This window comes from Mustelus asterias, chromosome 27, assembly GCF_964213995.1.
Source record: "Mustelus asterias chromosome 27, sMusAst1.hap1.1, whole genome shotgun sequence".
Taxonomy (NCBI): Eukaryota; Metazoa; Chordata; class Chondrichthyes; order Carcharhiniformes; family Triakidae; genus Mustelus; species Mustelus asterias.
In genome coordinates, this window is record NC_135827.1 from 25,041,690 (window position 1) to 25,059,818 (window position 18,129).

Here is an 18,129-nt window from a genome sequence, read left to right on the forward strand (position 1 = left end):
CAGCGCCTGTTTAACTACAAGTAGAAAGCAGCATCTTTTACAGCATGCTGGGCATGAGCTCTTAAATACCTTTTTGGAAATCAGGATTGTTAACAAGAATATAATTCATTTTCGAAAGGCAACAATGGTCCTGAAATGTAATTAGCAAAGCTTTCCTTAGGTCATACAAGGCATGGTGATATAATTTGCATTGCAAAGTAGTTTTCAAAAATACTATATTCCTTAAGGGTGAGATCATGGGGTATCATGTCTCTCGTAATTACTGCAGTTAAAGTTTCTTTGTAAAACAGTGATCACCCCCCTCGCCCACCCCCACACTCTCAGAACCATTGATTTATCATTTGCTGTGTATACCTGTGAAATATTAAATGCTGGTTACATAATTAGGAGAAATGGAGGATAAAAACATTTTACAAACCAGATTAGAAGAATCTCTGCATGTTTAGATGATATCTGTTGAAGATAAATTGGAATTTTCTTAGTCTTAGGACTTCCTCCAAGTTAATCCCTCTGGGCCGTGTTCAGTACTTTCGCTGTTTAAACAAAAATATTGCATAAATATTTAAAGGAATTGTCTTTCTTAACTTTGATTTGATTTGTACAGCAATAACTACTGGCTCTTTTGTTATGTATGTAACCCAAGTAAGTGAATAAAAATTCAGGAAGCCTGATTTATACATATGTAAGGTCACTTTCTACACTTCACGTTGCCTTGGAAAAGCAGCCAGCATAATCAAGGACCCCATGCACCCCAGACATACTTGTCTTCCACCTTCTTTCATCGGAAAAAAAGATACAAAAGTCTGAGATCACGTACCAACCAACTCAAGAACAGCTTTTTCCCTGCTGCCATCAGACTTTTGAATGGACCTACCATTTGGTAAGCTGATCTTTCTCTATACCCTGTCTGCAACTGTAACACTATATTGTGCACCCTCTCCTTTCTGTCTCCCCAATGTATACGATGTACAATATGTTCTGTCTGTATAGTGCGCAAGAAACAATACTTTTCACTGTATACCAATGCATGTGACAATAATAAATCAAATCAAATTTTATTCTTTGCTGTACAAAGAAGCAAACATCTGGGTCAATGTCATCTCTGTTTCCACACTAGCTATTTATTATATTTCACCTCACCCAGACCCATGTAGGAGCTTGTGTAAACTCCTACATTTCCATACGTGAATACTTCCACTGAAGTCAGTGTCCTCCCTACCATAACACAGGTGTACATAGCAACAACATCAACCACCATTACATTACACACACACACACACAACCATTCTCTGTTCCTGGCAACAGTGTTTAATCACTGACCCACTCAGAACAAGATTAACTATTGGTTATTAACTACTGAGAAACTGAGCTGCACAAAATTATTGCAAAAAACAACTCATTGGAACTGTTCCTGAGAAGATAAAACAAAATCGAGCTTGTTTCAAAGGCAAATAATTTATTAAAATTTATTTATTAGCATGACAAGTTGGCTTACATTAACATTGCATCAAAGTTATTGTGAAAATCCCCTAGTCGCCACACTCTGGCGCCTGTTCGGGTAACTGAGGAGAATTTAGCATGGCCAATGTACCTAACCAGCATGTCTTTCAGACTGTGGAAGGAAATCGGACGCCCAGAGGAAACCCACACAGACACGGGGAAAACGTACAGACTCCACACAGACCCAAGCCGGGAATCGAACCCGGGTCCCTCGCAATATGAGGCAGCAGTGGTAACCACTGTGCAGCCTAATAAGATGGAATTCTTTTTAAAAAGTAGCGGAGGAAAAGCAATGAATCTGTGCTAGATGTGCACAGTTAGAAAGTTCATAGAATAATCATAGAATCCCTACAGTGCAGAAGGAGGGCATTTGACCTATTGAGCCTGCACCGACAACAATCCACCCAGACCCTATCTCCGTATTTAACCTGCTAGTCCCCCTGACACTGAGGGACAATTTAACATGGCCAATTAACCTAACCCACACATCTGTGGGAGGAAATCGGAGCACCTGGAAAAAACCCACGCAGACACGGGGAGAACATGCAAACTCCACACAGACAGTGACCCAAGACTGGAATTGAACTCGGGTCCCTGGTGCTGTGAGACAGCAGTGCTAACCACCGTGCCGCCGAGCCACCGTGCCACCGTGCCGCCGAGCCACTGAGCCACCGTGCCACCGTGCCGCCGAGCCACTGAGCCACCGTGCCACCGTGCCGCCGAGCCACCGTGCCACTGCTGATCGTCTCATTGTTTTGAACTCAGTGTTTCTACTTCAATCAAAAATAAGTCTTGGACCAAAGAGAAAATAAGTTAATCCTAATGTTTACTCTGTAACCAGCTGTTTATTAAACCAGCTGCAATGTGGTCACTGCAGACACACAAGAAATCATCTAATGCTATCGGAAGGACATGTGCTGGTTGGATTCTGCAGCATCTGTTTCACATTTAAGTGCCTGAAACTCCTTCTGAAAATCTGCGTATGATAGCGTCAAGCTAGCGTAAGGAAGAAGACCAATCTGATGCTGGCCCTGGTATTAGTTTATCTTCCCAGGCAGCTTGTTGGGGTATGGACACTTGTGTCAATGGCATCAGCAAGAAATGTCTGTCCTGTGAGGCGTTGAGAGATGAGGAGGTGGTAATTGAGAGAGTCAGCAGGCACAAAGGCCATGTAGAGAGATGGAGGTGAAGCAATTGGAAGGGCGCCATGCAAGAGCCTTGTCCAGTCTTCAGCAATGCAGTCGAGCTGAGAGATTGACCCCTGCCCTTCCCAGGTAAGATTCTTTTGAAGTGACCGATTATTAACTACCAAGCGGCACTTGCTCAGTAATAACTTGCTCATTTTCAGAGAAAGGGAATAAAATGCTCACCAATACTCAGTCTGGGTTCTGCCCGGCCCCTCAGCCCCTGACCTCATTATAGCCTTGGTTCAGACAGGGGCAAAAGAGCTAAAAACCAGAGATTGGGTGAGAGTGACTGCTCCTGACATTCAAGGCAGCATTTGGCCAAGTATGGCATCAAGTAATCCCAGAAAAAGCAAAGGCAAATGGGAATCAGGAGGAAAACTCGCTGCTGGTTGGAGTCATACCTGGCACAAAGGAAGATGGTTGTGATTGTTGGAGGTCAATCATCTCAGCTCGAGGACATCACTGCAGGAGTTCCTCAGGGTAGTGTCCTAAGCCTAACCATCTTCAGATGCTTCATCAGTGATCTTCCTTCCATTATAATGTCAAAAATGGGAATATTCACTGATGATTGCACAATGTTCAGCACCATTCGCAACTCCTCAGAAACTGAAGCAGTCCGTGTCCAAATGCAGCAAGACCTGGACAATATGTAGGCTGGAGCTGACAAGTGTCAAGTAACGTTCATGCCATATAAAGGAGGGCAATGACCTAATCCAACAGGAGAGAATCTAACCATCGCTCCATGGCACTCAATGACATTCCCCATCACTGAATCCCCCAATATCAGCATCCTGGGGTTGACCATTGTCCAGGAACTGAACTGGATTAGTCATATAAATGCTGTGGTTACAAGAGCAGGGCAGAGGCTAGGAATCCTGCAGCCATTAATTCACTTCCTGATTCCCCAAAGCCTGTCCACTACGTATAAGGCACAAGTTAAGAGTGTGATGGAATACTCTCCATTTACCTGGGTGAATGCAGCTTCAACACTTAAGAAGCTTGACACCATCCAGGACAAGGCTGCCTGCTTGATTGACACCTCATCAAGAAACATTCAGTCCTTCCACCACCGTGCACAGTGGGAGCTGTATGTACTATCTACAAGATGCCTTGCAGGGACTCACCATGACTCCTTACACAGCACTTCCCAAAACACAGCCACTACCATTTAGAAGGACAACGACAGCACAAAACAAGGGACCACCAGTACCTGGAAGTTACCTTCTAAGCCACTCACCATCCTGACTTGGAAATATATTGTTGTTCCTTCACTGTTGTGGGGTCAAAATCCTGAACACCCTCTTTAACAGCACTGCGCCTGTGCCTACACCACATAGACTGCAGTGGTTCAAGAAGACAACTCACCACCCTCTTCTCAAGGGCGATTAGGGTTGGGCAATAAATGCTGGCCTCGGCAGGAATGCCAATATTCCATCAATTAATAATTTTTTTAAAAATTACCTTTTTGGTGGAGGCTCTTTAAGCACGGCTTGATACATACATAGACCATGTTTTCTTGAGTACAGCTGGTGAGGTAGACCAATTTTGCAAAGGGGGCCTCACCTGGGTGTCAGGCTCCATATTTGTACAAACAATCCTGTTTCAGGTGTGAGTCCTGGAAACCTCTTTGTTTCTCTTTACCAATATGGTAGGTGGCACAGAATGAGCATGTGCAAAGCACCCATCACACTATGTGTTTTGTCCCCCTTTTGATACTTGTAAAATGGGCTCAGCATCAAATAATTTGCAGGCCACTGTGTTTTGCAAAACATAATTGATAACATAATGGGCCACTAAGTGACTACAATTACAATGTGTTTTGAAGGAAAGACATTTATAAAATGCCTTTTATGGCTATAGTATGCCTCAAAGCTCTTTACCCTCCAAGAGCATACTTTTGAAGTGTAATCATTGTAATGTAGGAAACAAGGCAGCCAATTTGCCCACAGCAAGTTTGCATAATCAGCTATGTAATAGTGAACAGATTTTGTGCTGTTGGTTAAGGGATAAACATTAGCCATAGTGGGCACTGGGCTTTTCTTTGCAATAGGGCTATGGGATCTTCTGAGTCCATCTGAGAGCCTAGACAGGGCCTCAGTTTAACAACTCACCAGTAAGACAGTGTCTCCAACAACACAGCATTCCTAGTATTCCCTTGTTGGAGTGACCAACTTAATTTGTTTGCTCTCTGCTCCTGGAGAGCAATAATTACCCTTTAACCATGTAAGGAAAGGCTCTTTGCTGCTTTTATGTACCTCTTCCCAGTGATAAATCAAATGGTTACTTTGTGAGCACAAAAGCAGACATTACTTACCTTTGCCTTCCTTGACTTTGGGGACGGATGTATAAAGATATATAGTAATATATCTTGTACTGCTGAAATCATTCTCTACTATATTGGTAACAAAAGCATCAAAGTAGTCAGATGAAATCCCTTTGTCCACCATTGAAATAAACACATGGGTTCACACCTTGTCTTGCTTATTGTACTTTTCTTTAGTGGCATCATGAGAATCGCCACTACTATGGTGAAAATGAGCCCAAGTCTTGTCACTATTTATGCATCTAGTGACCATCTAGAATAGACTCCCTTTGTGTTCTGCTATCACAGGTTGGTGGAGAGAGTCTTAAAGTAGATGTTAATGTATCAAATAAGGATGGATTTGATTTTCAGGACATTCGTTATCTTATTTTATGCAAAGCTCTGGACTTGATCATTGGTGATATGCCACACAACATCAATACACTACATCTCTAAAGGAAAAGAAAAGTGATGTAACCCAGCAACATAAAAGCACCTTTGATTGAAATGACCATATAATTCTCTGTTACCGAGAATTCCCCAATGTTCCATCCTGAAGAAAGTTAACATGTAAAGTTAAATAAGTATAACGATTGCAATGGAAAAACATTATATCAGATAGTCTCCTCACTAACCTTATAAGATTTCTCCATTTAACACAGAAGAGAATACAAGATAAAATTCAAAAAAGGCACTCGTTGATTAAATCCAACTGCCTACATTAACGAGACAGAGAATAGCTATTATGTTTTATTTCCATTCTCAACACAACCATCTCAGTTGCCGCAGAACAAACTTTCTTTCCAATCCAAGTGGACATCTGGTTATCCTTATGTTACCCTTGCTCTGTATGTCTATTCCTTCATGTGTGAAAAATGTTTGAGTTTTTTTTTCCAAGTGATTCCATCCTTTTAGCTCTCACTTTCCACACTCGTTGGCAATGTATTCCACATTTTAGCCATCTTTTTTGTGAAGCAATGCTAACAACATGCTGTCTCTCCGAGGAACTTGGAAGGTTTGATGTAATGTGAAGTGTTAGGAAATCCTAAGCAGTTCGGGTTGTCCCTGAGCGCTGTAACGGTTAGTATTGTTGCATTATATCCCTCCACAGACTTATCTTTGCATGAGAGATTTGTGGTGTTAGCAGTGAGGGCTGGGATTAAGGATCCAGCTGGTTGGTCTTCTCAGTACCCCTACTAATTTTGAAGAACAGGTCACCTATTGGAACTAGAATTGGAACCAAATCAATCGAAGTGGCTATAGTTGGAGTGCAACGTCCTCTTGTTTGTGCTTGAATAAGACTTTAGAGTCAATATTTCTACACAGCAATACACAATTCAGATGATCTGCAGGGGAATTTATCAGTAAGCTCATGAGCTGCATTATAATTGTGGTCATGACCTCCAGGAATGCCTCAGAAATATTGATATTTTTTCATGAGCATGGATAAAAACTCTAACTTTGGAAGCCAAAGTTAAACCTAACCAGACTCTACAATTTGCCAACTGCAGAGCTGGAACAGACAGTTTTCATGCCGCCAGGTCTTGGACAATCAACTTCCCGCCGAAACTAGACGGGCCTGGAACAGCCTGGCCAGGTGCACTGTTTCAGAATGAACCACTGTTTACACCTCCAGTGAAACTGCTTTGTTAGAAGAATGCTACGCAGACTTGGTGGCACCCGGCTCAGTAGGAGGCCAGAGGCACAGTGTGACAAGGACAACACTTGATAGTTGAAGGTTCAAAACCATATTCTGTGACCTTCAAATATGGAAAATGGTCACCTCATTAGATCTTCCTGCTCCCACCTGATGCTAGTATTCGACACAGGCCGCAGAATCTTTGAGAATGGTGCAAAGAGGAAGATAAAAGGGGCAACCTGGAGCCCCAGCTCTCACTGTTTTTGCACCTTCTTCAACAGCGTCTCCAGAGAGCACCTTCGACTGGCAGCTGAGCAGCACAGTATCTCCAGCTCCTTGTAGCTTGTGGCGAGCATCATCCGACTGACCAGACCCAGAAGACCAGCCCAGTGAGATGGCCTGAATACCAGAAGCAGCCCTAGATGAGAGGGAAAGACAAAATCGTGACTGCAGATTCTGGAACATCGGCCAACCCTCAAGGATTGAGGAACAGGCTGTCCCAGCCTTATTGAATGGGTATTACCAGCCTTTTCAGACAAACAGCTCAAATACAGTGATGGGGACCCATGGATAGGGTGTAGGAAATCCTCAGATGCATGAGAGAAATAGATAGCTACTGTAGATTTGAGCCTGTTTACTTAGAGAGTTAAGACTGTTTATTGAAGAGTTCTGTGAGGAGATTGATAGAGCTTGATAGAGTTTAATTAAAGTGCAATAGTAGAGTTAGATAAATACTGTTTTTCCTTTATCAAGTGTTCAATAAAATTGTGTTGGACCTTCCACCTGACTCTTATCCCCTTTGTCTATCTCACTGTGTAACGTGCCTGAGTTAAAAAGGATTACTGCAAACTGGTCAAGGTTATACAGGGTAAAATTTACCCACCTTTCACTTTACAACATAATCATTTTTTAAAAATAACATAAATTTGCATCTGTTGAAGTATCTAAAACTGAGAACAGTTTTGATCTCCTTATCTAAGGAAAGATATACTGGCATCGGAGGCAGCCACGCACCCCGGACATTCTCTCTTCCACCTTCTTCCGCAGGGAAAAGATACAAAAGTCTGAGGTCACATACCAACTGACTCAAGAATAGCTTCTTCCCTGCTGCCATCAGACTTTTGAATGGACCTACCTTGCATTGCATTGATTTTTCTCTACACCCTAGCTATGACTGTAACACTACATTCTGCAGTCTCTCGTTTCCTTCTCTATGAATGGTATGCTTTGTATAGCGCACAAGAAACAATACTTTTTGCTGTATACTAATACATGTGACAATAATAAATCAAATCAAATCAAAAGTTCAGAGAAGGTTCACTAGGTTGATCCCGGGTATGGAGGGATTTTCTTACAAAGAGAGGTTGAGTAGGTTGGGCCTGTGCTCATTGGAGTTTAGAAGAATGAGAGGTGACCTTGTTGAGACAGAGAGGATTCTCAGGGAGATTAATTGGATAGATGCTGAGAGGTTGTTTCCCCTGGTGGGAGAGTCTAGGATTAGAGAGCATAATCTCAGAATGAGGGGTCACACATTTGAGACTGAGATGAGGCGGGATTTCTTTTGTCAGGAGGGTAGTAAATCTATGGAATTTTTTTACCTCAGAGAGCTGTGGAGGTTGGGTCATTAGGTATGTCCAAAGCTGAGACAGCCAGAATTTGAATCAGTAAGGGAATCAAGGGTTTTGGGGATAAGGTGGGAGCGTGGATCTGAGGATTAAATCAGATCAGTCATGATTTCAGTGAATGGGGGAGCTGATTCGATGGGCCGAATGGCCTTTTTTTTGCTGCTTCGTCTAATGGCCTTATGGTAATAAATTACTACTTGGCAATTCCCAGGGCCTGTAAACAAATTTATTGGATTCTATAAAGCTGGGAACCACAGCAGATTTCTAATCAGTCAGTTTGAATTTAATAGGCGTCCATAGGACAGCACATAGGCCGGAATCTTATCACGCTGGCGTGATTCTCCCAACCCACGATTTGGCTGGCCGCTAAATTCTCTGACCTCACTGCAGCAGGAGTGTGGCATGAACGGCAGGTAAGATCGCACCCGAAGGCTTTTTGTTATCGTAGAATTGACTGTGTTTCAAGGATTCTGGACATGTAAACATCTAATGCTGCCATTTTCACATTTCAGCAATATTTAAAAATCCTAGTGAGTTTGGTCGAGGGCTATAACTTGCACTTGGGTGCTAGGGGCACAGCAGCATCTGCAACTAACTATTCCATCACCAGCAAATTGTTTTATACGTCAGTAAAATTTCTGTCATGTCTTCCATTTGTTTCCCATTATATTCACATTGCAAAGTAGAACACTCCATCCTTCCAACCATCTGGATTCACTATAAGTTCAGGAAAACTCATTTAGAATCAATGGTGGTACAATCATAAAGATTAAAAGGCCTCCTAATTTTAAATGAAATTTTGATGCTGAATTCAAACTTGAATGTCTTTAGAACGTCCAACCATTTCAAATTACATTTGCATAAGAATGTATGAAATAAGAGCAGGGGTAGACCAAAGTGGCTCCTGTCCTTGTTCTGCCATCGCGTTTCATCTTTTACCTCGGCTCTACTTTCCAATCTAACTCCAAATCTCTTCCTTCATCAGTTCTGGTGAAAGGTCAGTGGCCTGAAATACTGGATTGGATTTAGTGCAGCCTATTGCAGTGGGAAATATGACGACTGGAGATACTGAAGAGCCGGAGAGGCCCCATGTCAGTCTCATAGAATAGAACCCTTACATTGCAGAAGGAGACCATTTGGCCCATCGAGCCTGCACTAACAATAATCCCACCCAGGTCCTATCCCCGTAACTCCACATATTTACCCTGCTAATTTACCCCGACCCTAAGGGGCAATTCAGCAGGGCCAATCAACCTGGAGAGTGGGAGGAAACCAGAGCACCCGGAGGAAACCCACACAGACACAGGGAGAATGTGCAAAATCCACACAATGACCCAAGGCTGGAATCAAACCCGGGGTCCCTGGCGCTACGAGGCAGTGGTGCTAACCACTGTGCCATCGTGCCTCCCAGCAAGGGCAAAGCCCCCACCCCCAATTAGGTCAGAGGGTAGGAAGAGCTAATGTTGGATTCCCAGTTAAACTTTATTTATTTATTAGTCACAAGTAGGCTTACATTAACACTGCAATGAAGTTACTATGAAAGTCCCCTAGTCACCACACTCACCTGTCGGCATCTGTTCGGGTACATTGAGGGAGAATTTAGCATGGCCAATGCACTTAACCAGCACATTTTTTGAACTGTGGGAGGAAACTGGAGCAGCCGGAGGAAACCCATGCAGACACGGAGAGAACGTGCAGACTCTGCACAGATAGTGACCCAAGATGGGAATTGAAGACAGGACCCTGGAGTTGTGAGGCAGCAGTACTAACCACTGTGCCACCGTGCCACCCATATGATATCACAATTAAGCTCATTAATGAGTCAATAAGCCATTAATGAGTCATTATCAGGCATGATCGAGGCATTCATCTTCGGGAAGAGGGGATGCCATTGAAAGCTCCCCCACCCTGCCCTTGCCTCCAAGCCCTCTCCTATGGCCCCCACCCCATGGTCTCCATCAAGCTCTCCCTCAGCTGCAGCCCCACTTCAATGCTGGACCTCTGATGGCTGCATTACTGGCAGCTGCCACTGCTACCAGTGGCGCCGACGAGCAATGAAGAGCTGCCGGTCTCTGATTGGATAGCAGCTCTTGTCAGATGCGACCTCCACTGCCTGAAGGTCAATTAAAACTGTTGGACCTTCCTCACGGAACTAATGGGTGTTCCCTGCTGCTTCTCTAACCATTAAGTGAGACCACATCAGACCAATGAAATCCAGCCTATTGAAACTTTATTTTGACCCTCCATAGATGCTGCCTGACCTGCTGAGTATTTCCAGCCATTTCTGTTTTTGTTTCATGTTCCCAGCATCTGTGGTATTTTGATTTTGTATTAGTATATTCTCACTCGAGTTGGACTGCCCATGATTGTCTTGTTCAACTTCAGTTCCAATGAACCCAACTTCAAATGCCTAACAGTCACACAGCTTACCATGCCTGTGTTATGGACCCCTGAAATGTTAAAATAAAAGACGTCACAAAAAGCAATTCTGTAACTTTATTCAACTTTGCTTCGAAGATATGAAAGTGAAGTTTATTTATTAATCACAAGTAGGTTTGCATTAACACTGCAATGATGTGAAAATCCCCCAGTCGCCACACTCTGGCGCCTGTTCGGGTACACTGAGGGAGAATTTAGCATGGCCAATGCACCTAACCAGCACACCTTTTGGACTGTGGGAGGAAACCGGAGCACCCGGAGGAAACCTACACAGACATGGGGAGAATGTGCAGACTCTGCACAGACAGGGAATCAAACCCAAGTCCCTGGCGCTGTGAGGCAGCAGTGCTAACCACTTTGCCGCCCATGGCATGAACTATTATGCATCCCCTTACTGCCTATCTTGTGTCTGTCTTTACCTGGCCAAGTCCTCCTTTTTTTAATTCATTCATGGGACATGGGCATCACTGATTGGCCAGCATTTATTGCCCCCTCCTAGTTGCCCAAGGGCAGTTGAGAGTCAACCACATTACTGTTGCTCTGGAGTCACATATAGGTCAGACCTGGTAAGGACGGCAGATTTCCTTCCTTAAAGGACATTCGTGAACCTGATGGATTTTTCCGAAACAATCAACAATGGTTTCACAGTCATCAGTAGATTCTTAATTCCAAATTTTGCTTCTTAAATTCAGATTTTACCATCTGTCATGGTGGGATCTGAACCCAGATCCCCAAAACATTAGCTGAGCTTCTGCATTAATAGCCCAGTGATAATACCACTTGGCCATCACTTCCCCTCAATACAGTCCAAGCTCAGTAGCTGCAACATGGCTGGCGAAAAGTTGCTGAACTCCAATGGCTGAGACTGCAAATAGCCTTGCCCTGCAAGAGAGAGTGAGGCACATGTCGGTGAGCGTGGTGCACTGTGTTTGGGTGATGTGCCCACCTTTGTTGAATAGCATGTGGTGCGTGCAAGCTGTAAGCTCTGAGTGTGAGTCCTGCAGCTGTACTCAGTTTGTGAGGGTGAGGCATGAAGGTTCATAATGTGAGGCAGAAAGTCATGGTTGAAAGAGATTTCTGGAAGGGGATGTGGTGAATGGGAAATCGTGTGAGGCTAATGATTCTTTGTAAGGATATGCCATATGAAGTTGCATCCTGGACAACTGAAGTGAGATCATTACTGTTCTTGCAACACTGCCTCCAGTCCTCAAAACTGGACAACTGGCACCGGCCATGTGACAGTTATCTGCTCCCACTGCCTTTGTAGTTTCAGTCTGGAAATAAATCCTGTCACTGACCTCACCCTGAGGGAAGAGGGCTTCTCTCCTCTATTAGGGGAGGTTATGGCCTAGTGGTATTATCGCTAGGCTATTAATCCAGAAACTCAGCTAACATTCTGGGTTTAAATCCCGCCATGACAGATGGTGGAATTTGAATTCAATAAAAGAAATCTGGAACTAAGAATCCACTGATGCCCATAAAACCATTGTCGAATGTCATAAAAACCCATCTGGTTCACTAATGTCCTTTAGGGAAGGAAATCTGACATCCTTATCTGGTCTGGTCTACATGTGACTCCAAAGCCACAGCAATGTGGTTGACTCTCAATTCCCCTCGGACAGCTAGGGATGGGCAATAAATGCTGGCCAGTCAGTGACGTCCATGTCCTACGAGTGAATAAAATCATGCCCACCTTGCCAGTTAAGTGGCGCGTCAATTTTTCTTGCTTGCTAGACTGCTGGAGCTTTTTTAACAAGAAATGTGTTTGGTGTTTTAGCGTAGATGTGAATACTGCCTCATCAGGTGCTAATGCTTAAGCTTTATGATGCGTACAAGTTAACCATGTTTAGTAGGCTTTTATAAGTTAAGCATTTTCCAGGTGTCAGCCATTGCTGAAAGGCACATGTTTCAGAGTCAGCAAGTTTGGTCTTCAAATCATTTTCCAGAGATATGTGCTCATAACCTAGGCCAGAGAGCTTTGCAGCCACAAATAAATTAAGGGCTGGATTTTATGGAGGAGAGGGTGGGGGGGAAGGCGAGGTGAATTTCTTGCATACTCCTGGAAGGAAGGTCAGCCAGCTGGAAGAGTCCATTGGACAGCCATGAAGTGTTGCTGGTGGGCTAAACGTGGTGCGAGCGGGGCTTCTGCCCTTCAGGGGGAGAAAGGCCTGTCCTCAAGAGCCAACAGCACTGGAGTTCAGCAGTGGGCACAGCTGGAACTGCAAGGAGGAGCAAGGAGCAGAGTGATGGCGGCAACGAACAGGCAAGTTTTGGGCTTTCAGGATGGGGAGTGATTTGAGAGCTCAGGGAGGCAGGGCCACTGAATTCTGGAGGTCAGGAGGCAAGGGAGTGGGTGTGACATTTTGTGGAGGGGGGCGGGGGGGGGAGGTGAGTGTAAGGGCAGCACAGTGGCACAGTGGTTAGCACTGCTGCCTCAGAGCACCGGGGACACGGGTTAGATCCCTGGCTTGTGTCACTGTCTGTGTGGAGTTTGCATGTTCTACCCGTGTCTGTGTAGGTTTCCTCCGGGTGCTCCAGTTTCCTCCCAGTCCAAAGATGTGCGGGTTAGGTGCATTGCTAAATTGCCCCTTAGTGTCAGGGGGCTAGCTAGGGTAAATGTATGGGGTTATGGGGATAGGCTTTGGGTGGGATTGTGAACGGTGCAGACTCAATGGGCCAAATGACCTCCTTAGAGTCAGAGTCATAGAGGATTACAGCATGGAAACAGGCCCTTCGGCCCAACTTTAATAATATCCTTTCTATAATAGGGTGACCAGAATTGCACACAGTATTCCAAGTGTGGCCTTACCAATGTCTTGTACAACTTCAACAAGACATCCCAACTCCTGTATTCAATGTTCTGACCGATGAAACCAAGCATGCCGAATGCCTTCTTCACCACTCTGTCCAACTGTGACTCCACTTTCAAGAAGCTATGTACATGTACCCCTCGATCTCTTTGTTCTGTAACTCTCCCCAACGCCCTACCATTAACTGAGTAAGTCCTGCCCTGGTTCAATCTACCAAAATGCATCACCTCGCATTTGTCTAATTTAAACTCCATCTGCCATTCATCAGCCCACTGGCCCAATTGATCAAGATCCCGTTGCAATTGGAGATAACTTTCTTCACTGTCCACTATGCCACCAATCTTGGTGTCAGCTGCAAACTTACTAATCATGCCCCCTATATTCTCATCCAAATCATTAATATAAATGACAAATAACAGTGGGCCCAGCACTGATCCCTGAGGCACACCGCTGGTCACAGGCCTCCAGTTTGAAAAACGACTCTCTACAACCACCCTCTGGCTTCTGTCAAGAAGCCAATTTTGTATCCATTTAGATACCTCACCCTGGATCCCGTGAGATTTAACTTTATGCAACAACCTACCATGCGGTACCTTGTCAAAGGCCTTGCTAAAGTCCATGTAGACAACATCAACCGCACTGCCCTCATCTACCTTCTTGGTTACACCTTCAAAAAACTCAATCAAATTTGTGAGACATGATTTTCCACTCACAAAGCCATGCTGACTGTCCCTAATCAGTCCTTGCATTTCTAAATGTCTGTAGATCCTGTCTCTCAAAATACCTTCCAACAATTTACCCACCACAGATGTGAGGCTCACTGGCCTGTAGTTCCCAGGCTTTTCCCTGCAGCCCTTTTTAAACAAAGGCACAACATTTGCCACTCTCCAATCTTCAGGCACCTCACCCATGACTATCGATGATTCAAATATCTCGGCTAGGGGACCCCCAATTTCCTCCCTAGCCTCCCACAATGTCCTGGGATATACTTCATCAGGTCCATGGGATTTATCTACCTTGATGCACTTTAAGACTTCCAGCACCTCCTTCTCTGTAATATGTACACTTCTCAAGACATCACTACTTATTTCCCCAAGTTCCCTAACATCCATGCTTTTCTCAACAGTAAATACTGATGAGAAATATTCATTTAGGATTTCACCCATCTCTTGTGGATCCGCACATAGATGTCCTTGTTGATCCTTAAGAGGCCCTACTCTCTCCCTTGTTATAATATAATCGGGTGACCAGAATTGCACACAGTATTCCAAGTGTGGCCTTACCAATGTCTTGTACAACTTCAACAAGATGTCCCAACTCCTGTATTCAATGTTCTGACCGATGAAACCAAGCATGCCGAATGCCTTCTTCACCATTCTGTCCACCTGTGACTCCACTTTCAAGAAGCTATGAACATGTACCCCTCGATAGAAACCCCTCGATATTAACTGTCCCTACTCTCTCTTTTGCCCTTTATGTATTTGTAGAAGCTCTTTGGATTCTCCTTTGCCTTATCTGCCAAAACAATTTCGTGTCCCCTTTTTGCCCTCCTGATTTCTCTCTGAACTCTACTCCTATACCCCCTATACTCTTCAAGACATTCACTTGATCCCAGCTGCCTATGCGTGTCATAGAGTCATAGAGGTTTACAGCATGGAAACAGGCCTTCTAGCCCAACTTATCCATGCTGCCCTTTTTTTTTAACCCCCTAAGCTAATCCCAATTTCCCACTTTTGGCCCATATCCTTCTATACCCATCGTATCCATGTAACTATCGAAATGCTTTTTAAAAGACAGAATTGTATCCGCCTCTACGACTACCTCTGGCAGCTTGTTCTAGACACTCACCACCCTCTGTGTGAAAAAATTGCCCCTCTGGACACTTTTGTATCTCTCCCCTCTCACCTTAAACCTCTGCCCTCTAGTTTTAGACTCCCCTACCTTTGGGAAAAGATATTGACTATCTACCTTGTCTATGCTCCTCATTATTTTATAGACTTCTATAAGATCACCCCTTAGCCTCCTACGCTCCAGAGAAAAAAGTCCCAGTCATATTCAGCCTCTCCTTATAACTCAATCCATCAAGTCTCGGTAGCATCCTAGTAAATCTTTTCTTCACTCTTTCTAGTTTAATAATTTCCTTTCTATAATAGGGTGACCAGAATTGCACACAGTATTCCAAGTGTAGCCTTACCAATGTCTTGTACAACTTCAACAAGACGTCCCAACTCCTGTATTCAATGTTCTGACCGATGAAACCAAGCATGCCGAATGCCTTCTTCACCACTCTGTCCAATTTTGTATCCATTTAGATACCTCACCCTGGCTCCCGTAAGATTTAATTTTATGCAACAACCTACCATGTGGTACCTTGTCAAAGGCCTTGCTAAAGTCCATGTAGACAACATCAACTACACTGCCCTCATCTACCTTCTTGGTTACCCCTTCAAAAAACTCAATCAAATTTGTGAGACATGATTTTCCACTCACAAAGCCATGCTGACTGTCCCTAATCAATCCTTGCATCTCTAAATGCCTGTAGAATGCCCGTAGAATGCCTGTCATGTGCCTCTTTCTTCTTCTTGACCAGGGCCTCAATATCCCGAGACATCCAGGGTTCCCGATTTCTGCCAGCCTTGCCCTTCACTCTAAGAGGAATGTGTTTACCCTGAACCCTGGTTAAGACACTTTTGAAAGCATGCCACTTACCAGACGTCCCTTTGCCTTCCCACAGACTCCCCCAATTAACTTTTGAAAGTTCCTGCCCGATACCATCAAAATTGGCCTTGCCCCAATTTAGAATTTTAACTTTTGGGCCAGACCTATCCTTCTCCATAGCTATCTTAAAACTAATAGAACTATGGTCACTGGTCCCAAAGTGATCCCTCACTAACACTTCTGTCACCTACCCTTCCTTATTTCCCAAGAGGAGATCAAGTTTTGCCCCCTCTCGAGTTGGGCCATCCACATACTGAATGAGAAATTCCTCCTGAATACACTCAACAAATTTCTCCCAATCCAACCCTCTAATACTATGGCTGTCCCGGCAATGTTGGGAAAATTAAAATCTCCGGCTATTACCACCCTATTTTTCTTGGAGCTATCTGTAATCTCCTTACATATTTGCTCCTCAATTTCCCGCTGACTATTTGGAGGCCTGTAGTACAACCCTATCAAAATGATTTCCCCCTTCTTATTTCTCAATTCTACCCATATAGACTCAGTGGCCGAACCCTCGGATATATCCCCTCTCAGTACGGTGGTGATGCTTTCCCTAATCAAAAGTGCAACTCCCCCTCCTCTCTTACCTCCTGTTCTATCTTTCCTACAGCATCTGTACCCTGGAACATTAAGCTGCCAGTCCTGTCCCTCCCTTAGCCATGTTTCAGTAATTGCTATAATATCCCAGTCCCACGTACCCATCCATGCCCTGAGTTCATCTGCCTTGCCCGTCAGGCCTCTTGCATTGAAATAAATGCAGTTTAATCTGGACTTCCCTTGCTCTCTGTCTTGCTTTTGCCTGATCTGTCTGGTACTCGGATTACTGACACTGCCTTTACTAATTAATGTGCTCTCTTTAACTTCTGTGCTGTCCTCAAACTTCTCTTCTCAATCCCTACTGCTTTGGATCCCACCCCCCTGCCAAACTAGTTTAAATCCTCCCGAGTGGCTCTAACAAATCTCCTCGCCAGGATGTTAGTATCCCTCCAGTTCAAATGTAACCCATCCCTTTTGAACAGATCAGCCCTTCCCCAGAAAAGATCCCAATGATCCAAAAATCTAAATCCCCACCCCCTGCACCAGCTCTTAAGCCAGGCATTCATCTGCCTAATCCTCCTATTCCTACCCTCACTAGCACGTGGCACCGGTAGTAGTCCTGAAATTACTACCTTCGAGGTCCTGCACGTTAGCCTTCTGCCTAACTCTCTATATTCACATTTCAGAACCTCATCCCTTTTCCTACCTATGTCGTTGGTACCAATATGTACAACGACCTCTGGCTGCTCACCCTCCCCCTTAAAAATGTCCTGCAATCGCTCAGAGATGTAGGATTCTATGAATGCGTGCCCCCAATGCATGCCCTCCCTTTCCGCCTTTTTCAACTTAGCCTCAAAAAACTTATTATGATGCGGACAGTCTGAGAGCCCAGTCAGTCGGTTTGGTAACAAGCTTTAGCTTTCAATTTAGCTTTCATTCTTTATTGAAAGTGCATAGGGCTGGGGGTCTGGACGGGGAGGAATTTGTAAAATGTGTACTGGAAGGTTCTTTGGAACAGTATGTAGATAGCCCAACGAGAGAGGGGGCTATACTGGATCTAGTTCTGGGAAATGAGCCCGGTCAGTTCATCAAAGTTTCGGTTGGGGAACATGTGGCAAATAGTGACTACAACTCTGTTAACTTTAGGATAGTAATGGACAAGGACGAGTGTTGTCCTAAGGGTAGGGTGCTAAATTGGGGGAAGGCTAACTATAGCCGGATTAGGCAGGAATTGGTGGCCGTTGATTGGGAGAGGCTGTTCGGGGGTAAGTCCACATCTGGCATGTGGGAGTCTTTTAAGGAACAATTGATAAGGCTGCAGGACAGGCATGTGCCTGTAAAAAGGAAGGATAGGAAAGGTAGGATTCGA